General features: G+C 43.7%; 1 protein-coding gene across 2 annotated transcripts in view; it reads left to right on the top strand.

The window, feature by feature from the left end:
• Nucleotides 1–22,739, top strand: part of pcdh17 (protocadherin 17) — a 256,202-nt gene that overhangs the window by 184,123 nt on the left and 49,340 nt on the right. The gene's annotated exons all lie outside the window — the stretch shown is intronic.

Genomic DNA, 22,739 nt, shown 5'->3' with positions numbered 1-22,739 from the left:
CCCATCCTAGTTGGCCTTGAGAAGATGGTGGCGAGCTGCCTTCTTGAATCACTGCAGTCCACGTGGTGTAGATATACCTGCAGTGCTGTTAGGTAGGGATTCCCAGGATTTTGACCCAGTGACAGTGAAGGAACGGCGATATATTTCCAAGTCAGGATGGTGAGTGACTTGGAGGGGAACTTCCAGGTGGTGGTGTTCCCATCTATCTGCTGCTCTTGTCCTTCTAGATAGTAGTGGTCATGGATTTGGAAGGTGCTGTCAAAAGAGCCTTGGTGAATTCCTGCAATGCATCTTGTAGATGGTACACACTGCTGCTACTGTGTGTCAGTGGTGGAGGGAGTGAATGTTTGTGGATGTGGTGCCAATCAAGTAGGCTGCTTTGTCCTGGATGGTGACAAGCATCTTGAGTTTTGTAGGACTGCACTCATCTAGGCAAGTGAGGAGTATTCCATTGAACTCCTGACTTGTGCCTTATAGATGGTGGACAGGCTTTGGGGAGTCAGGAGGTAAGTTACTCATCACAGGATTCCTAGCTTCTGACCTGCTCTTGTAGCCACAGTATTTATATGGCTGGTCCAGTTCAGTTTCTGGTCAATGGTAACCCCCAGGATGTTGATAATGGGGAATTCAGTGATGGTAATGCCATTGAATGTCAAGGAGCGATGGTTAGATTTTCTCTTGTTGGAGATGGTCATTGCCTGGCATTTATGTGGCATAAATGTTCCTTGCCACTTGTCAGCTCAAGCCTGGATATTGTTCAGGTCTTGCTGCATTTGGACATGGACTACTTCAGTATCTAAAGAGTCGCGAATGTTGCTGAACATTGTGCAATCATCAATGAAGATCCCCGCTGCTGACTTTATGATGGAAGGCAGGTCATTGCTGGAGCAGCTGAAGATGGTTGGGCCAAGGGCACTACCCTGAGGAACTCCTGCAATGATGTCCTGGAGCTGAGATGACTGACCTGCAACAGCCACAATCACCTTCCTTTCTTCTAGGTATGACTCTAGCCAGCAGAGAGCTTTCCCCTGATTCCCATTGACTCCAGTTTTGCTAGGGCTCCTTGATGCCACACTCGGTCAAACGCTGCCTTGATGTCAAGGGCAGTCACTCTCACCTCACCCCTGAAGTTCAGCTCTTTTGTCCATGTTTGAACCAAGGCTGTAATGAGGTCACGAGCTGAGTGGCTCTGGCAAAACCCAAACTGGGCATCAATGAGCAGTTTATTTCTAAGCAAGTGCTACTTGATAGCACTGTTCATGACCCCTTGCATTACTACACTGATGATCGAGAGTAGACTGATGAGGCATAATTGGCCAGGTTGGATTTGCCCTGTTTTTTGTGTATAGGACATGCCTGGGCAATTTTACACATTGCTGTTGATGCCACTGTTGTAGCTGTACTGGAACAGCTTGGCTAGGGGCACGGAAAGTGTTGGAGCACAGGTCTTCGGTACTATTGCCGGAATATTGTTAGGGTCCATAGCCTTTGCACTATCTAGTGCTTTTAGCTGTTTCTTGATATCACGTGGAGTGAATCGAATTGGCTGAAGACTGGCATCTGTGATGCTGGGGACTTCCGGAGGGGGCCGAGTTGGATCATCCACTCGGGCACTTCTGGCTGAAGATTGTTGCAAATACTTCAGCCTTATCTTTTGCACCAATGTTCTGAGCTCCTCCATCATTGAGGATGGGGATATTTGTGGAGGCTCCTCCAGTGAGTTGTTTAATTGTCCACCACCATTCACAACTGGATGTGGCAGGACTGCAGAGCTTAGACCTGATCTGTTGGTTGTGGGATTGCTTAGCTTTGTCTATCATTTGCTCTTTATGCTGTTTGGCATGCAAGTAGTCCTGTGTTATAGCTTCACCAGGTTGACACCTCATTTTTAGGTATGCCTGCTGCTGCTCCTGGCATGCCCTCCTGCAATTTTCATTGAACCAGGGTTGATCCCTTGGCTTGATAGCAATAGTAGACTGGGGGATATGCCTGGCCATGAGGTTACAGATTGTGTTCTGCTGCTGCTGATGGTCCACAGCGCCTCATGGATGCCCAATCTTGAGTTGCTCGATCTGTTCGAAATCTATCCCATTTGGCACAATGCAGTGCCACACAACACAATGGAGGGTAGAAGGGTGTCCTCGATATGAAGATGGGACTTCATCTCCAAGGGCTGTGCGGTGGTCACACCTACTGACTGATACTGTCATGGACAGATGCATCTGTGGCAGGCAGTTTGGTGAGGATGAGGTCGAGTATGTTTTTTCCTCTTGTTAGTTCCCTTACCACCTGCCGCAGACCTGGTCTAGCAGCTGTGTCCTTTAGGACTCGGCCAGCTCGGTCAGTAGTGGTGCTGTCGAGCCACTCTTGGTGATCGATATTGAAGTCCCCCACCCAGAGTACATTCTGCGCCCTTGCCACCCTCAATGCTTCCCCCAAGTGGTCAACATGTAGGAGCACCGTTTCATCAGCTGAGGGAGGGCGATACGTGGTAATCAGCAGGAGGTTTCCTTGCCCATGTTTCACCTGATGCCATGAGACTTCATGGGCAAGGATACCTCTATCCAATCTCCTATCGACTTTCTCTTCTTCAAGGAGAACGGTCAGAACTTCTCTAAACTGTTTGTATAACTGAAGTTCCTCATCCCTGGAACCATTCTTGTGATTTTTTTTCTGCATTCTCTCTAATGGCTTTACATCTTTCCTAAAATATCTGGTGCCCAGAACTGGGTCCAATTGTCCTTTGAGACTGAACCAGTGTTTTATACATGTTTAACATAACTTCTTTGCTTTAATATGCTCTGCCCCCATTGGTAAAGCCTATGATGCCGTACATTTTATTACCGCTTTCTGAACCTGAGCTCCTGCTTTCAATAATTTATGCATATATACACCCAGCTCCCTCTGCTTCTGCACTCCCTTTAGAATAGTTCCCTTCATTTCATATTGTCTCTCTGTACATTCTTCCGACCAAAACTAATCACTTCGCATTTCTCTGCATCAAAATTTCATCTGCCACTTGTATGCCCATCCCCCAACATGTCTATGTCCTTTTGAAGTTCTACACTATCCTCTCCATGTTTCACAATACTCCCAAGTTTCATATTAACTGCATTTTTTCAAATTATGTACTATACATTAAGGTCTAGGTCATTAATATATATCAGGATGAGCAGGGGTCCTAACACCAATCCCTGGGGAACTCCACTATAAACCTTCCCCCACCTGAAAAACAGCCGCTCACCACTACTCTTTGTTTCCTGTCACTCAGCCAATTTTGTATCCATATAGCTATTGTTCCTTTTTTTCCATGAGCTCTAGTTTTGCTCACTGATCTGTTGTTTCAAATACCTTTTGGAAGTCCATGTACACCACATCAACAGCATTACCCTCATCAGCCCTCTCTGTTATCTCATGAAAAATTTCAAGCAAGTTAGTAAAGCACAACTTGCCCTTAACAAATCCATGCTGTCTTTCCTTAACTAACCGACATTTTCCCCAGTGACTATTAATTTTGTCCTGAATTATCGTTTCCATTAGTTCCCCCTTCACCAATATTAAACTGACTGTCCTGCTGTTGCTGGGCTTATCTTTAAACTCTTTCTTGAACAAGGGTGTAACATTTGCTATTCTCCAGTGCACTGGCACCACCCCTGAGTCTAAATGAGATTGGAAATTTATGACCAGTGCCTCCGCAATTTCCAGTCTCATTCCCTTCACTTTCCTTGGATGTGCCTCATCTGGTCCTGGTGCCTTATCAAACAGCCTATCCATTACCAACTCCTTATCAACTTTAAAGCTTTCATGTGTCTGAAGTGCCTCCTCTTTCACCATGGCCTGAGCAGCATCTTCTTCCTTGGTAACGATAGATGCAAAGTATTCATTTAATACCTCAGCCTTTCCCCATTCCTCCATGTATAAATCCCCTTTTTGACCCCTAATTGTACCCCCTCCTCCAACCAACGGTTTACTATTCATATGCCTAAAGTAGACTTGGGTTCCTTTTTATATTAGTTGCCAGTCTTTTCTCATACTTATTCTTTGTTTCTGTTTTTTGTATCTGCTTTTTCATTTCCCCTCTGAACCTTCTATATTTGGCCTGGTTCTCAAGTGTATTATCCACCTGATATCTGTCAGAAATACACTATTACTTCTTCATTTTAATCTCTATCTCTTTCGTCATCCAGGGAGCTCTAGATTTGTTTGCCCTGCCTTTCCCCTTCATGGGAATATACCATGACTGTGCTTGAACTACCTCTTTAAAGGCAGACCAGAGTTCAATTGCAGTTTTGCCTGCTAATCTTTGATTCCAATTTATCTGGGCTAGATAAATTCTTACCCCATTGAAGTTGGCTTTCCCTCAGTTACTCTGAGTTTTCCTTGTCCTTTTTCATAGCCAACCTAAACCTTATGATACAATGGTCACCATCCTCTAAATGTTCCACTACTGACACTTGATCCAGTTGGGTTATTTCATTCCCAAGAACCAAGTCCAGCAATGCCTCCTTTCTTGTTGGACTGGAAACATATTGATGTAGAAAATTCTCCTGAACACACTCTATGAATGTTCGCTCCTCTCTGCCCTTTAAACTATCCCCAGCGTATATTCAAACGATTAAAGTCCCCCAGTATAACTGCTCTATAATTTTTGCACATCTCTGTAATTTTCTTGCAAATCTGTCCTCTACATCTTTCCCACTAGTTGGTGGCCTAAAGACTGCACTGAGAAATATAATTGCACCATTTTTTTCCTTACCTCTAGCCAAATAGATTCTGTCCTTGACTCCTCTGGCACATTCTCTCTCTCCAGCACTGTGATGTACTCCTTAATCAATACGGCCATGCCTCCCCGTTTGCTTCCTTTCTTAACTTTCCTGAACACCTGTATCCAGGAATATTTAATATGCAGTCTTGTCCTTTCTTTGAGCCATATCATCAAATTTCCACGTGGCTATCTGTGCCTGTAACTCACCAATCTTATATATCATACTCTGTGCATTCACATACATGCACTGTAATTGTAATTTTGACTTTAATCTAATTTCCCCTCCAATTTCCCTCTTACACTAAATCAGTCTAATACATTATTATTTACTACTCCTGTACTGTCTATCTTTGCCAATATTCTTTGCACCTAGTATTACCACTTGGTTCCCACACCCCTGCCAAGTTAGCTTAAACCGTCCCCAACCAATAACACTAGCAAATCGCCTTGCAAAGAAATTGGTCCAAGCTCTGATTAGGTGCAACCCATCCAGCCTGTACCATCTCCCCAGAAGTGGTCTCAATGCCCAAGGAATCTAAAGTCCTCCTTCCGAAACCATCTCTCCAGCCACAGTTTTGTCCACTCTATCCTCCTATTTCTATCCTCACTATGGGGAGTAATCTGGAGACTCCAACTTTTGAGGTCCTGCTTGCCAATTTCCTACCTGGCTCCCAAATTCTGACTGCAGACCACATCCCTCTTTTTACCCATGTCATTTGAACCAATTGTGGACCACAACTGCCCTCAGGGTACTCTGTAGCTTTTCAGTGACATTCCTTGACCTTGGCACCAGGAAGGTAACATTTCATCCTGGATTTACATCTGCAGCCTGTCTGCTCCCCTAGCTATTGAATCTCTTATCACTATTGCTTTTCCAATCTTCTTCATGCCCCCCTGTACAGCTGAGCTAGTCACGATGCCATGGACTTGGCTCTGGCTGCACTCCCCGATGAACCATGTGTTTCATCAGAACTGAATACTGGTTGGAGAATGAGATGCACTACCTGCCTATTTCTTCTTGGTTGCCTGGTAGTCATCTATTCCTTTTCTTCCTTGTATACTCTTAAGTTGCGGGGTGAGAACATCTATCAGCATACCTTCACCCCCTCTCAGGGATACTCAAGAACACTGGGCTTCATTTTATGAGGCATCATAGCCCCCGTGCCTGCAGCTGAAAAGTTGAGGGGTGGGGAGGGAGCCTGCCCAGGAGATAAAAGGCTTCTCCCCAGTTATTTAACAGCCCATTGGCTTAAAAGACTGGAGGCAGGATTCCACTCCTCAGGGACAGGAGGTCCTGCCTCAGAGAGCTAATGGCCAATCCGAGGCTGTCAGCTCTCCAGTACCAGCAGCACTAATGCGAAGAGTGGCTGCTGCGGGTATTGCACTCAGGCTTCAGGAGGCACACAGCATTGGAGTGAAACTTGAGAAGGGTTTGTGGGTCTTGCCAGGGCTGACAAGGAAGTGGGAGATTGGCTTTTGAGAGGCCATTGTGGGAGGGCAACCTGGCGGGGGGGGTGGGGGGCGAGGTATTATCTGGAGGGTCTTAGTGCACCCAGGGGCCGTTTAAAGAGGGGTTATCCCAGTCCAGCATTAGCCCTGCGCAGGGAAACCTGCTAGGCTGGAAGCTTGGCGTGGACCTCTCCCACTGCCAATTAAATCCTGGTGGTGGTGGGATAAGGCCTTTAAGGGGGCAGTAATTGCTTTCTCAACGGCCTCAATTGGTCCACTGGCTGACAGACTGCCCGACACCAGCCCAGCCGCTAGTCAAATTGTGGTGGGAGCAGGGTGGGCAGTGGGAAGGTCACTGGCTGGATTTTAAGTGCCACCATGCTTTCAAACCCGCTGGTGGGAGAGTGTAAAACCCAACCGATTGTTCCCATTACTCTCCTCTGATGTGCCCGAGGATGTTTCACACCACTAGATAAATGGAAGTCGTTGTTATTTTCCAGAAACTCCTAAAAGCAACCACTTACTGTTTCTGGACCAACTTCTTATAAAATCTTTTACATATTTTGTTCAGAGTAACTGTGTATCCTTCACACTCTCCAGCATAACCTTCCCCACCTCCTCATACCTTGTATCAGCTCAGCAGAAATAACATCTGATGAGCTCTATTGGTAGTTAAAAAGATGCAATGAAAAATACTATTTAACTAGATTGATGAGCAGAAAGGATTTTTTATTCAGTTTTGCAATATGGATGTCACTAGCAAAGCCAGCATTTATTATCCATCCCTTGTTGCCCTTGAGAAGGTAGTGGTGAGCTGCCTTCTTGAACCCCTGCAGTCCATGTGGTGAAAGTACCCTCAGAATACTGTTAGGTAAGGAGCTCCAGGATTTTGACCCAGCAATGATGAAGAAACAACCTTATAGTTCCAAATCAGGATGGTGTGTGACTAGGAGGGGAAGTTGCAGGAGGTGGTGTTCTCATGCACATGCTGCCTCTATTCTTGTAGGTAGTAGAGATCACATGTTTGGAATGCACTGTTGAGGAAGTCTTGGCGAGTTTCTGCAGTGCATCCTCTAGATAGTACGCACTGCAGCTATGGTCCATCACTAGTAAAGGAAAGGGTGGATAGACTTCAGATCAAGCAGACCGCCTTGTCCTGGATGATGTTAAGCCTCTTGAGTGTTATCGCAGCTGCACTCATCCAAACAGTGGAAAGTATTCCATCACATTCTTGACTTCTGCCTTGTGGGTGGTGGAGAGGCTTTGAGGAGTCAAGAGATGTATCACTTACTGCAAAATACCCAGATTCTAGGGGAGAATTTCCCCTCGTCAGGGGTGTTGTGCGGGGGCGGGCATGGACCCAATCAGTGCCCACAGCCGGGTCCGAACCGCCACTGTACATGGGCGGGACAATTAAGGCCCGCGCCCAGCATGACGTGCGCCCAGAAGCGCTGAGCGCTCCCTGTGCTGGCAGGGTGGGGGGTGGGGGGGGGGGGGTGGTCCCTGAGTCAGGGCCTGCGCTCTTTCGTGCATGCATGCCAAAGAGCGCAGAAATCTCCCTGAGGCACAAAGATGCCTCAAGGAGATTAATTTAAGTTTTAAAAATCTAAATAAAGAGAAGAAAAAATTTTAAGATATGTCCCCCTCATGTAACAGTGTCACATGAGCTGGGACATGTTCATGAATTTTTATAAAATTTTTAATTCAATTTGTAAACACTTCATGAAACCTCATCCCGCCCATGGATGAAGTTCCATGAAAAATGCAAAGGCCGCCTGGGCTCTTCGCCTGCCCACCAACCTTAAAGTTGGACGGGCAGCTCAGTTTATTTGTTTAATTAGTTTTTAAATGGCCTTAGTAGGCTTTTGACAGTTCAGCGGACACGTAGCTGATTCTGCTGCGCACCTGCTGAACTGAAAATCTAAATGACGCACTGTAATGTCGGGACGCACGCCCGACTTCACCCGCGTCATCTTACTACTCGCCGATCAGGCCCCGCTCGCCGAGCCGAAAATTCTGGCCCTGACATTTCTACTGCAATATTTGGCAAAGGAAATAAAAACATTTGTTGATGATGGTGTGCAAAGTTGTCATAATCCCAACAGCCCCACCAGGACTAAGGTCATATGGGCTTTTGATACCCAGCAAGTGAAATAGTTTCAGCACTACCAGAGATTAATCCCTTCTTTAAATCAGTTATATTACAATGGTACAAAACTTTTCTCTCAACCATATAAGAACTCCCAATAGGAATTGTTAGCAGAAAACAAGTGTAAACATGTCAGTTATAGAAAGCATACACCTCTTACCAGTGTTCTTTGTGTATATGGATAGTCTGTACAGTGTTGACAAATCAATACGTTTTGAGGAGAAATAACTTGCACTGCTTGTGGCAGACCCCTGATGGATTTGTGTGATTGGAAACAAAGGGAAATTTTCAATTCTAACTTATTTTGACTGAGAGAGGTCATGTTGCCCACATTCCCCAGCAATGGATTTGCCTCATGTATTTGAAGTGCATAAGCTTAGAGATCGTGTTGATCCTTGGGTAAGTAGGCTTTAAGGGATTATTATCTAACTCCAACTGCCTGGCTACTGCCAATAAGAGTACCATGACAAAAATGCAGCTCTATTTCACATTTATAATGCAAAGAGGTTTACTTACCAATGTCCTGATTTTCCTAAGGATGATTTCCTTAAATACCTGTGAGTATATCTTGAGTAACGCCAGGATTAGAATCAGCTGTGCCAGTACTCAATGTCTCATACCAGAAATGAGAAACAGCCAACAAATGATCAATATATTAGGATGCTGGTAATGTTTGTAAACTGTATCTTCTACACTTTCAGGAGAACAGGAGATGGACTTGAAAAAGATAAGTTTGTAAGGAGTAGCAAAATTAAAAAAAAAAATGAGGCAAATTAATATATCATTGGTAAAAATTTGAATGGAAAATCTCTGTTTTGAACCTAATGATGTTTTACAAATAAAATGAAGTCACCTGATTGTCAATGTCAATTTTTAAGTTCATCTTATATTAATCAGGATTTAATGTTAAGCAGGCTTGCACAGATCTCAAGCATTTTGGGTTCATGTCCCTCTCGAGAGAACTGAGTACAAAATGTAGTTTGATATTTCAATATTACACTACAATCTTGACTGAGGGTGCCATACTGGTAGAAGTCCATCTTTCAAATGAGTCACTAAAACAGCAGCACTGCCCCCCTCCCCACCGCCGCCACCATGTCTGTCCACTCAGGTAGACATAAAAGATTCCATGGCACTATTCTGAAGAAGAGCAAGGGAATTCTCCCCAGTGTCCTTGATAATACTTGTCCCTTACCCAACATCACTAAAACATCTGGTCTTTTATCTCATTGCTGTTTTTTAAGGTTTTTTAAACACAAAATGGCTGACAAGTTTCCCTACATTACAACAGTGACAGCTCTTCAAATTACTTCATTGGCTTTGATTCATGTTAGGAGGTCCTAAGGTTGTGAAGAATGCTACATAAATGGAAGTCTTTCTTTTTTATATCTATAAATTAGGTTCAATTAAGTAAGAAAGTTAAAAATCATAACTGAGAAGGAGAGGTAGTATAACTACTACACGATTGCAGGTTTGCTAAACAAGCATGACAGTGCTAATGTATTCAAGGAATTAATAATAGGTCCAGGTAATATTCATCTTTCAATAGGAAGGTATGAGTTTCGGTAATTAATTATCCAGCTAAGTTACAGAAAGATGTTACCCAGAAATGTGTGATTTCTGAGAATGAGGTTTGTTGGAAAGTCATTAATTACTTAAAAAAAAACTGGCATTCTTCCATTTTTCATTAGAAGCAAAATTTCACCCCCAGGCCAATTTATACCAAGGCGAGGTGTGAATCGCTTTAGGTGTGCACACACATGAAGTGTGACGAATCAATGTTTTACACCTTAGAAAGGGGTTCGGTAAGGACCTAAAATATATGACGGGGTTAGAAATAAAAAATAATCTGATTTAAATAGGAATGGCTCAGTGGTAATTAGGATCTGCTGTAATTTGCAAAGTGTGTTTTTGAAATTTAAATTATGTACATATGTCTTTAAAGAGTAAGAAATATTAACAATTGTATCACTGTCCTCAATTTTTTCAGCAATATTGAAGCAAGCCTAAGTAATCTAAATAACCTTTATATTTAAGTTAATCAGGTGACAGCATAACATTTTGTTGTTCTTGTTGGACAGGTAAAATGATGAAAATATTGAGAACTTCAGTGCGAATGGTTAGTTCAAATGTTATTGTACCTGTTCACAGATCAGATCTTGTGATCATAATTCATGTCATTTGTGGCTCAGTTTGTAGCATTCCCATCTCCCTGAGTCATAAGTTTCAGGGTTGAGTCCCACTTGAAAACTTGGACATAAAAAAAAAATCAAGCAAGGCTGAGACTCAGTGCAGTACTGAGGGATGAGACATTAAAATCAAGGCCCTCTCAGGAGGAGGTAAAAGATTCCATGGCCAGTATTTTTCCCTCGTCGGTCAGGTTCGGTGGGAGTGGGTGGGGATGGTCGGGAAGCTGACCGCCACCCACGATTGGCTCTGCACCCCAATTTCACGCAGGCGGGCAAATTAAGGCCCGCCCTGCGTGGATCGAGAGCAGCAGTGTGAGCGCTACCTGTGCGGGCAGGGAGAGGAGGGAGAGCCAGAAAAAGAGCCCTTCAATCTGCCTGAGGCATGGAGCTGCCTCAGGGAGATTGAAGCGCTTTTTAAAAAAAAATAAAGGCAATAAAAATTAAATGAAACATGTCCCCTCATGTGACCATGTCACATGAGATGGGACATGTTTTTAATGTCAAAGGAAAGTTTTTATTTAATTTGTATTAGCTTTAGGAAACCTCATCCCACTCATGGATGAGGTTTCCTAAGAAATGTAAAGACCTTTTCGCCTGCCCAAACTTTGAAGTTAATTAGCTCGTCAGTGGCCTCAATAGGCCTTTTAGCTATCGGTGATCAGCTGACTCTGGTGTGCACCCACCGAACGAAATATCGCGCGAGTGCACGTAAAATTCTGGCCCATGGTATTATTTTGAAGAAGATCCAGGAGAATTATGTCTTAGTCAAGATTACAAGAACAGATTTTCTAGTCATGGCTTTTGCATTTGGAAAGGTCTTCATTGGTTGCAAAACACTTGGAGATTCCTGATGGTTGTGGGAACTGCTACATAAATGCAAGTCTTTTATTTCCTTTTAACGTGCACACTGCCGGAAGAGACAAGAGAGGCTGGAGTTGTTCTCCTTAAACCAGAAGCTAATTGGAAGATTCTGTAGAGGTGATCAAAGTTAAGAGGGGTCTTGAAATAAAGAGAAACTTTCTGCACTGGCAGTTGGATTGGTTTGCAAAGGACACAGATTTAAAGTAATTGGCAAAAGAACTGAAGGAAGATGAGGAGTCATTTGTTTTATGTAGTGAGTTGTTATTTCTGGAATATGCTGCCTGAAAAGGTGGTGGAAGTAGATTCAATATTCAAAATAGAATTGGGTATTTATTTGAAAAGGAAGCATTTTCCAGGGAAGAACAAGAGAGTGGGACTTATTAGCTCTTTCAGAGAGCTGCTAAGGTACTGACCTTAGGCTTTCATTGTTAGCTACTTTAAACCTTTTAACACGTTGTAGCATTTATAAAAATCTATAGTGCAGTTTTATTTTCTATAGCACAGTGCACAAAAGAGAAAAGTTTTTTTTTAATATTGCTTCTAGCAGCAGTTGAGAATGAGTTTGTTGTGCTGTGTGTCAAGTTGATTGAGCTGAATATAAATTCCTCAGTAGCAATTATTTTTCACCATAAACTAGTTAAGGACGTGTACTGTCCTTTGTATGGCCACAAATGTTTGCTAAAGAGACTTATTTTGAAAAATTGCTCTATTGTTAAAGAGGAACGGGGGAGATTCCTTGTTTGGTTTTAGATTATATAAGGCCTGAATTAACTGCAGGCACTTCTTCTCTCAGTGAAGGCAGGTTGATTCTCTTTATGCAGTAAACTTTGGAAATAAAAAGTGCCTGCTCCCCGAGCAATTGAAGTTTATGAGATATTCATTCCTCTATAGTTTGCAAGCTTTTAATTCTATCTTTGCATGAACTATTGATTCATTTTAGAATGGAATATCCTATTGAGTTGACAAATTGACTTAACAAAAGAAAACTGAAACTGCTAGAACTTGAAACAAGCATAAGAAAATGCTGGGGGCATTCAGCAAATTGAACAGCATCAGTGGCGAGAATAGATAGATTATAACCACACTCGACACATTGACTTGTCCAATTTGATGCCTGATTGGTTGAATGTTTTCATCATCTGTTTCTGTTTCACAAATTGATTAGCTTCCTTTACAAATAAAAACTAATAAATTGTTATCTTAACACACAAATGCTCAGTACATCTATAAGATGTGGCTTTGCTTAATATGTCAGTGGAGATGTTAAGCAATTTATTTTAAGCCATCTGAAATTCTTATCGACAATCATAAATCCTTTAGTAAGAGGAGGTGGGAATGATACTTTATTCTTTATCATAACGTCTCTCTGGTTAATGCATATTGAATTGACAGGAAGGACCGCACATTTCATACCTACGGGGAAGGCAGCATGCTTGTACTGATCATATTCTAGAAGTAGGTTGGTTTTCTTGCAGAGTTCAAAAAACCTGCGAGGCACTCTTTTTATCTGTTTTGCTTAAATGTGATATACTGTTGAGGGGATAACTGGTAAATTATCACTCATTAAACTGAGAAACTGACTTAAACCTGTGGAATGTTACAGATTATCCACAAAATCTTCCAAAACAGCTTTCTAATACATCAGTGCACACATTTTGTTTTATCATGCTTCAGTTTTCAGTGGCAAATATTTTCCCAGCAGAAGTGTTATGAATACTGACGTGACAAGAAATCTAAAGAAGCAGTAACAATAGGAAAAAATACACAATAATACTTAAAAATGAAAGCAGACTTGGCACACATACAGACATCAACTAGACTGATGAGATACTGAGCGTGCCAAGATGTCAGTTTACCAAGATGTTCCAAATTCTCATAATCTGCTAATCCATGTTGAGCTAATCCTGCTTTTATCACATTACTGTGCTAAAACTCATGTTTAGATATGTGCACCATGTATCGGCTTTTTTTCTCTCAGAGGGATTGTTTCTAGTTGACTTAATTGCCAGTTGATTCTGAAACAAATGGTGGATATATAGCCTTTCAGATTTTATTAGATGACCTAGTCAAATAATTGGTTTTGGGTATTTGAGTGCAGCTTTAAGTAGATTTGCATTGTAAAAATGTGTAAAAGGATGTCACCTAGGGCTGCATCTTCTGGTCAGCGAGCGGGGGTGGAGGGGCTCGCTCACCGATGCGTAAAATGATGCAGGATGATGTCGGGCGGGCGTCCCGACATCACCCAGCGTCATTTACATTCTCAGGTCGGCAGGGGGGCCACCAACCTGTCAACAGTCTATTAAAGCCATTTAAAAAAGTAATTGAAATCATTAATGGATCTGCCCGTCCAACCTTAAGGTTGGTGGACAGGCCGGGGCTTCTGAAAAAACATGAAACCTCATCCACGGACGGGATGAGGTTTCTTAAGGGATTTAAAAATTTCAGAGTATTTTAAAATAAAAGTTACGGACATGTCCCAACTCATGTGACAGTATCCCCCCCGCACTCTCAGCTGAGGGAATCTCCCCCCACCCACCCAGGCAGCGCATAGCACTTCCTGGTGGATGTCATGCGGGTGGGCCTTAATTGGCCCGCCCACGTAACATGGTGGCATGGGGGCGCCAATCGGGAACCCCCCTGCCCGTGCACGCTCCCGCACATCCCCCCTAGCTTTAAATGGAATCACATTAGCTTCTGGAATTGAATCATTAGTCAAAACTTAACAATCACAATGAAAATATTTGGGGCTGGATTTTAGCCATAGGGTTGGGGGGTGTGATCAAGTCGAGCCTGCTGCTTCCAGAGGCTGTTTGGAGGCAACCATGGAAGAACATAATTGCTGAGGCAGCCTGGTGAGAAGGCCTGCCTCAATGCCCTGAGACTTTGGTTCAGTTTTATGAAAGGCTTTTAAGATCTCCATCCCTCACCCCAGTCACCCCCCTGCTCCTTCACACTCCCATGCCACTTCCATGGCCATTCATTGCTCCCATGCCACCTCATACACCAGCTCCCCCTCATACTACCTCCATAATCACTCACCCAGTATCCGCTATGGGCAGACCTCAGGAACCATGTGGAGATGAAAAAAAAACTTTTAACAAACTAAGGAAGCTCTCACTCGTACTGATACTGAGAAAAAATTTTCATCCGTGAAACTCATTCAAATAATTGATATCCTCTTGGTTAACCTGTTTTCAAACCAAACAAATTTTTATTCACTAACCACATCAAAGACACCTAAACCTTTAATAGCCTCTTAAACATGTCAATCAAAATGTGAACGTAGCCCACCGCCCCCCCACCCCCCCGCCCCCCGTACTGAGATAACTGATTTTGGGGTTTATGAAACTTAGTCAAGCACTCATAATGGGGTCAGCTATAATAAAAGCCCCTTGGGAAATTTCAATAATGAAGTCTATTGAAACTGCAGAAATAGATAGTATATTTTTTTCTAAGCTACACCAGATCACCTGTGAATCAATGCACTGCCACTGCGGGTGTTTGTTTTTCCACTCCAACTGACAGTTGCAGCAAGTTTTTTATTCATATTTAAAGGACTGGTAATTTAAATAATTTCAGATCATGACACTTGAACAGATTTTATCCCCCTTCAAAAGTATCTACACCTCCTCCATAAATTTATGACTCCCACACTGCAAGTTAAGGCCCTTGGTACAATAAAAATGAAGTTTGAACTAAGCACTAATTTCAAATGGCCCTGCTGAGTTCAGGCCCTGCCTGTGTGATTCACATCCCACTCCCTTCCCCCATCAGCAAAAATAAGATCTGCCGGAAATGGGGCCAGGATTTCCGCATCCGGGTCCCGCCCACCTTTTTTAAATGCCTCTGGAATAGGTCTGACTTCATGAATATCTCGCCCTAGAGCGTTGGGCAACAAGGTTTGATCATCAATGCATTAAATCAAAGAGTTAGTTCCAAGCATCTTCATAAATATGACCCAAGAAGTAATGAGACTTTTGTGGCTTATGCTAAGATGGGGGATACATTGTTTTGTCATGAAAGGAGCAATATATTATGTAAATGCAATAGCCTATCTATTCACCTGAACATCACACATTTTTGGGCCCTCAGAAAGCACTTGGCTCTCAGAAGCCATACATTTACAGCTAGGATTGTGCCATGCGCCATATTGGAAAAAGGAGAAAATTGTCATCCAGTGCTTATAGTTGACGCAGCCATCAGGTCCTTTGCATGTGAGCCATCACGAACTGCATGATGGTTTTCCCTGAGGTTCTTCACAGAATTTCCTTCCCCTACCAATGTACTGCCCCAGAACATCACCATTGTCAGATTGCTCTCTGGCCCTTGTTTCCCATCTTGGTTTCCTCCTCACAGGCTGGCTGTTCAAAGCGCGTCCTTCCTGCCATCATAAGGTCAGAAGTGGGGATGTTGGCTGATGATTGCACAATGTTCAACACCACAATTCCTCAGATACTGAAGCAGTCCACGTGCAAATGCAGCAAGACTTGGACAGTATCCAGGCTTGGGTTGAGAAGTGGCAAGTAACATTCGTGCCACACAAGTGCCAGGCAATGACTATCTCCAACAAGACAGAATCTAACCATCACCCCTTGACATTCAATGGCATTACCATTGCTAAATCCCCGCTATCAATATCCTGGAGGTTTCCATTGACCAGGAACAGAACTGGACTAACATTATAAATACTGTGGCTACAAAAACAGGTCAGGGGCTAGGAATCCTACAGTGAGTAACTCATCTCCTGACTCTCCATATCCTGTCCACCATCTACAAGGCACAATTCAGGTGTGTGATGGAATACTCTGCACCTCGCAGGATGAGTGCAGCTTTGACAACACTCAAGAAGCTTGATATCATCCAGGACAAAGCAGCCCATTTGATTGTCACCCCATCTACAAACATTCACTCACTCCACCACTGACGCACAGTTGCATGTGTACCATCTACAAGGTGCACTGCCAGGACTCACCAAGGCTCCTTCGACAGCACCTCCCAAACCCACAACCACTACCATCTAGAAGGACAAGGGCAGCAGACAAATGGGAACACCAGCACCTGGAAGTTCCTCTCCAAGCCACTCACCATCCTGACTTGGAAATATACCTTCACTGTGACTGGGACAATATCCTGTAACTCCCTCCTTAACTGTGCTATGGATAGCACCCATGCCACATGAAATGCAGCAGTTCAAGAAGGTAGCTCACCACCACCTTCTCAAGGACAGTTAGGGATAGGCAGTAAATGCTGGCCCAGCCAGCAAAGTCCACATTCCATGAATGAATAATAAAGCCATTGAAATGAGGCCAATGCCTCAATATCAGGGATGCCTCGGAACTGATCACACAGGCTTAGGCCGCACCCAAAATTGACACACCTGAATTTCTAAACATTGTATTAAATAACATAAGGACCATTGTCCTTTAGATATTATGAAGCCTTCTTAAGTCTTTCTATATCATACACTTTCCCAGGCCTTCGCCAGTGGTGCTCAACAAGTAGACAGCAACCCAAGACTCTCCAATTTTATGTTAGAATGCTCTTGTGATAATTTCATGTAATATGCCAGAGAATGTCTGAATCCCTGAATGGGTGGAAGTAAGAAAAGGATAGTGCTCTGGAACGTCAACTTAGCAAGCCCAAGGACAATGGAGGTGCACTCATTTTAGAAATCTCATATAAGAAAATCCAGAAGCTCAGTGAATGAAAGGATTTATTGGAATGTAGTTTGCAAAAGCGTTTACTTTCCCCTTTCAAGAAGCATGATCTACAAAGTTTGGTCTGGTAGTAATGTACATCATAAGAAAGTTTCATAGCTGGATTCGATGTGATCTGGCTATTCAGGCAATAACTGTCAACAGACCTTGTGCCATCTTTCTTGTTTAGTGAAGAAAAATGATCAGTCATTGTGGTGAACTGAGGATAGCAAGCGTCCTGAATATTATCGGTAGTGTCTACTGATTGACATAGACTGTCCTCACCTCATGACAGCAAGAGGGGTCAATCTTAATGGGAAAGGACAGAATAGGAGCAGAAAGAATTAAACAAGGAATGATTTAATTTGAGTTCTCCACTTATTAAGAAAGCATCTCTTTTGTTCCCCCCTTCATGAGGATAAACCATTTGGATTTGCATTTTCTATCAAATAGCTTTTATTTTAGACATTTAGGGCTGGAATTTAATTTTCCGAAGCATTGACAGTGGTGGAGGCTGGCAGCGCGTGGGGAACCCAGAAGTTTCAGCAGGGCATGTCCATGACTTCTCCTCCTGTTGCTTCTGTCCTCATTGTTGTGCAATGCTGTGCAAGGCAGAGCAGACCACTGCCATTCTAGAAACCCTGGCTGGTACATACTGAAGGATGCCTCCTGATCTGTCCAAGCACCCTGTCGCATCTTCAGCATCCCGATTACCTGATCAGTTACAACTCTTCTGCTTCTGTAGCTTCTGTTGTACCTTTCATGAGCGTCCTTGGCAGAGCTTCTCAGAGGTGTCAGCAGCCACATCCTTAGCTATCCGCTAAATCTGCTTTGAAGTGTTCATGTCTCCCACCGGTATTCACACATCGCAGCAGCATTCTGGGTACCTTGCACAGACATGCATGATAGCCTTTCAGTGGCTGCAGACCGGATCATTGATAGAGTGGAATCCTTTTCGTTTGATGATAACGCCTGAGTGATCTGGGGATGCCTTGATTGCCACACATGTGCAATCTCTGACTCCCTAGACCTGTGGGAGCCCAGCCAGTGTAGCAAATACAAGTGTCCTCTCATTCTGACTGGCTTCATCAGTAAGGAAGTACTGGCCTTGGCAAATATGGCACCTGTAAGATGCCCTTGGCAGCAGCAAATTTTGAAGTTAATCACCAGCAAACTCCTGGGAGGAACCTTAGGCAAAGAAATTCAGGGCTGTCATTGGTAACCCCCACCTGATACACCTCATAGCAGATTTTCTTCCAGGAGGCCAAAAATGTCAGTGACCAGCTGACAAAAAGGTTTGAGCCTCCTGAGGCACTGGTGCTGAGTCACCTCCAGGAAGCTAATCCTCTATCGGGTTTCCCCTGTGATGCTGTATGACCTCCTGTGAGACGGAGCTCTGTGCTCACTCCCTTTGTCCTATGCTGGTAAAGAAACTAAGAGATTTAGTTTGGGAATTCCAGAGGATAAAGGCAATGCAGCTGAAGACACAGCCATTATGATTAAAACTCAGGATACTCACACTCAAAATTTGAGGAGTGCTGATATTTAGGAGGGTTGTGGGGCTGGAGATGATGACAAAGATAAGGGTTAGAATTCTCCCATCACCACCCCCCCCCCCACCCACCCCCGGGGGAGAAGATCCCGCCGGCGTGAGGGATCCGAAAATTCCAGCCAAAGTTAGTTGGGGGGGCGGGGGTGGCTGCTGAGGCTATGGAGGGATTTGAAAACAAGAATGAGAATTGTAAAATTGAGGCATTGCTTAACGTGGAGCCATTGTAGATCAGCAAGCATAGGGGTACTGAGTGAATAGAGTTGATATGAGTTAAGACATGGGTAGCAGAGTTTTGAATGATCACGAGTTTATGAAGTGTTGAATGTGGGAGGTCAGCTAGACTGTGTTGTAATAGTCAAATTTAGAGGTAACAAAGGCATGGATGAGGGATTCAGCAGCAGATGAGCTGAGGCAGCAGTGTAATATGGCTGGTAACCTCAGATCCACTTTACACGGTAAGATTTTGTACCAGCTTCCCACACTTGTCTCTGAAAACCATTAGGGTAATTCTGCAGAACTCAGAAGAAACTGCAGGAACCAAACAGATTATTGTGAAGTCTGACAAGCCTATGACTGATTATCCTCAAAACCGAGGATGAAAGCAGATAAAAGAGGACAATGGCAAAAGGAGATTGTTTCCAGAGAGTCAGCTGTCAACAAGATCTTGACGGGTAGAAGTGGAAACTGGGTCTTTGCAAGAGAACATCCATTTACAGTTCTCAGGAACACGATAAAAGTGTTGAAGGCCATTAACAATGTCTACTTATCCAAAACTCTTCACATCAAATACAAAAATATCTTGAATTCCTTGTCAGTAAAAAAATTGAGAAAAAGATGTTCGAGTACACTCAACCAGCCAGAAAATGTTCATAACTGAAACATGCAGAAATTCAGTTTAGAAGGATTGAATCATTACAGACCAACATCAAGAGGTATCATATTGAGAACAGACATGACACCATCTGAAATCTTTTCAAAAATTAGGCGGAGTATTTGGCTGATGCTCAGCAAGAGGGTCAATAAGCAGAGGCTTGCAACAGGAAAAATTCAAAGATAATCCATCATCAGATCGCTGTCTGAGGAGCTAGGTCAAGAGCACCACAGTTGCAGATCAGAGATAATGTTGGCTTCAAGAGGTTACTGGCAATGGAAGAGCAAAACCACAGAAGTATAGGAGAGATCAACTTGTAATTTTCTAGCCATTCCACAAAAAATCTCATATGTAAAAAGCAAGAGCTATGGCAAATATTTGAGCCACAAAATTGAGCCCTGTAGCATTGTTAGTGAAGGCTCTACAGAAGCCCTGAGATCAGCAAAATGTGTGTGCAGTGCTTCCATCCACTTCCTGCATGGCTCGCATGACCCTGCTATGCTGGAAAGGGTGTTAGCATGGGCATGCCATGCATGTGCCAGAACTGTCAGGAGTACTCAGATCCTGACATCTGCCCTTCCAACTGATTTGTTACCCACTTTTTAAATCTGAACTGTGGGTCCAGTGAATGACTATGCTAACCACTCACAGCTGAACTTTTTTTCAGCTGCATGAGGAAACCCCTATCCTCCCACCACATCAATGCTATTTAAAATACCAGATTTCCAAACTGCAGGTGAGGTGACTTTGACTTACTTCTGCTATAGCAAAATGTGTGGACGTGCTGCAGACTGCTTTTGGGGGGTGTTGTGATGAGTTAGTACATCCATATAGAGAAGGTAGAGAATTTGGTCACCTGCCCACACTAATGTGTAGGGGTGGGGGGCATTAATTACAATGTCTACCGCACAAATGTTTTCCAGAAAAAGGGCTCCACGTCTTAGCTAAAATGGTGCCAGAGGCCCAAATCCAAAATTCCACTTCTCATCCTGATATCCACCATTTTCCCTGGGGTGGGGGTTGGGCGTGGGGAAATGGGGCGAAACTTATTTTACACAGCTCATGGAGATAGCGGCACATTTAGAAGTGCAGCTGCCTTCACTCAGAAGCAATGAAACACGACTAATGAGATTTAAAATTTTAAGGAAAATGTCTAAACCTACCAGAGTTCTTTGGACAGGTCAGGTACCCTTTTAGAGTGGTCCAAGTACTCCTTTGGGATTATTAAGAGTAGACATGAATACCTGTGGAACTATCAAGCAGTCAAGTAATTTAAATCCCCTGCTTTTTAAATTTTGCAAAGAAAAGCCTGCAGTTGGAAAAATCAATGCTTACAATTTCAATATATGTTTATTGACATAAGCTTGAGGGCTATCCTTATATTATTCACGCTGTTAGACTGCTTCTGCAACTTATTATTATCAGTGAGGGGTCTGTAAAGTTCAGAGTTTGATTGGTTATAAGGGGATTTGCTGTCTTTGATGTGGGCCTATGAATACAAATGTTTGTTTTCATAAGGGATTACGTACTTGAATGGGATTAAGTACTTGAAGGGATTCAAGTATATTGAATGGGCTTTTATCAATGAGATGTTTTGTTTTTTATTGATATAGTGAAGTCTGTAATAGATACTTAGAACTTTATTTAATCTCAGCATGGCTTTTAAGGTCTACCCATGGTGAATACTGGTTAAGATGGCAAGTAGGGTATAATGGCAAAGGGTGGTGGGTGGGGGAAGGGTCATGTATTGGTATATATTGGCACTAAACTAGCATAAGGAAAATGAGTGGAGGATCATAGGTTGGTATGGGAGGGTATGAGGGGCCATGGAAAGGCTATTGAGGGGCATGAGGTGGCATGGATGGAGCATGGGGAGTGTGTGGGATGCGAGGGGTGAGGGCTAGAGGACCTTATACCTGGGACGAAGTCCTGGATCACCAAGGCGGCCCTTTTAACAGTCTGCTCCAATACCCAACGCCTCTGTGGCTGCCTCTAACATTGTTTCCGGGGGTGGCGGGCCCGAGACCAGTTAACACCCGCCCTCCTCAGAATGAAAATCCAGCTGAGTCGGGTATGGGGAGTCTGGAATTTTCCCAATCCTGTGCATGCAACTCAGGCAAGAAAATTCAGCCCACAGCATATACAACATGACAAACAAATGGGGCAGAGGCTGCAGGGAAGCAAAGTTCTACACTCAGGACAGAGGAGGGGGGCGCTCCTCAGAAGGCCCTGTCCACCACCGATTTTCAGAGAGCACTTCTCATAGCTCCAACTCAAACAGGAGCAAAGCCTGTGACAAAAGCAAAATACTGCAAATGCTAATATCTGGAATAAAAATAGAAAATGCTGGTAATACTCAACAAGATAGGCAGCTAACTCTATTTGGAGAGAAATAGAGTTAATGGCTGGGATTTTCCTTCCCACCGACATCGGGTGTGTTCGATGGCATGAGCGGACAATATGGTGAGAAGGCCAAAAATCGGTTAATGACATCATGAAACCAGTTTACAATCGTCAGCTCAGCCGGCTGATGGTGGGCCGCATCTCCCACCATCGGACATCGGGAACCTCATTGTAATACATCAGCAAATCATTATAAGGCCAGCTCACTGGACTCATTCCACCCCCCCCCCACCCCCACACTGCGCTGGATCATCCACCCACGTCGGTGGGAAAACACGCCGATGTGTTTCACAACGGCATATATAAAGTATGCACTTGGCCGGCTGCACTTCATTCGGGACTTCAAGCTTTGTTTGCCTACCTTGCTTCAGTCAGCACTCACAGTCATCAGTGCCAGGCTTCACAGACAGCACCACATCACTTTTAGGGATGCTCATGGCAGATCTCTAGCTATCTGAACAGCCATATATGAGTGGCTTTTCAACATTGCAAAGTAAGGTCTTGCTTGGGGAAGGTGGTGAAGTGGCCTCAGACAAGGGAAGGGGCTGCAGGACGAGAACTGTACTGGGGAAGGATGGTATCCCATTGGTGAGTATGGGGGCACATTTTGATCTGTGCAAGTGGCTTCAAGGTGGTGAGGGCTGAGGAGGCAGTCTCCAGAGGAGATGAGGCCAAATGGACATGTGAGGGTATGTGTGAGAGTGGATGGTGATGTCCTTTAAACTGGCAGTAAGTGCGATGGCAGAGAATGTGTGTTGGCCTTGTGAGTGTGGGAGTTTAGAGTGATGAGATGGTTGCCTTACC

This window comes from Carcharodon carcharias, chromosome 11 (assembly GCF_017639515.1).
Source record: "Carcharodon carcharias isolate sCarCar2 chromosome 11, sCarCar2.pri, whole genome shotgun sequence".
NCBI lineage: Eukaryota > Metazoa > Chordata > Chondrichthyes > Lamniformes > Lamnidae > Carcharodon > Carcharodon carcharias.
The sequence above is the reverse complement of the archived record's forward strand: the minus strand, read 5'-3'. Positions and strand labels throughout refer to the sequence as shown.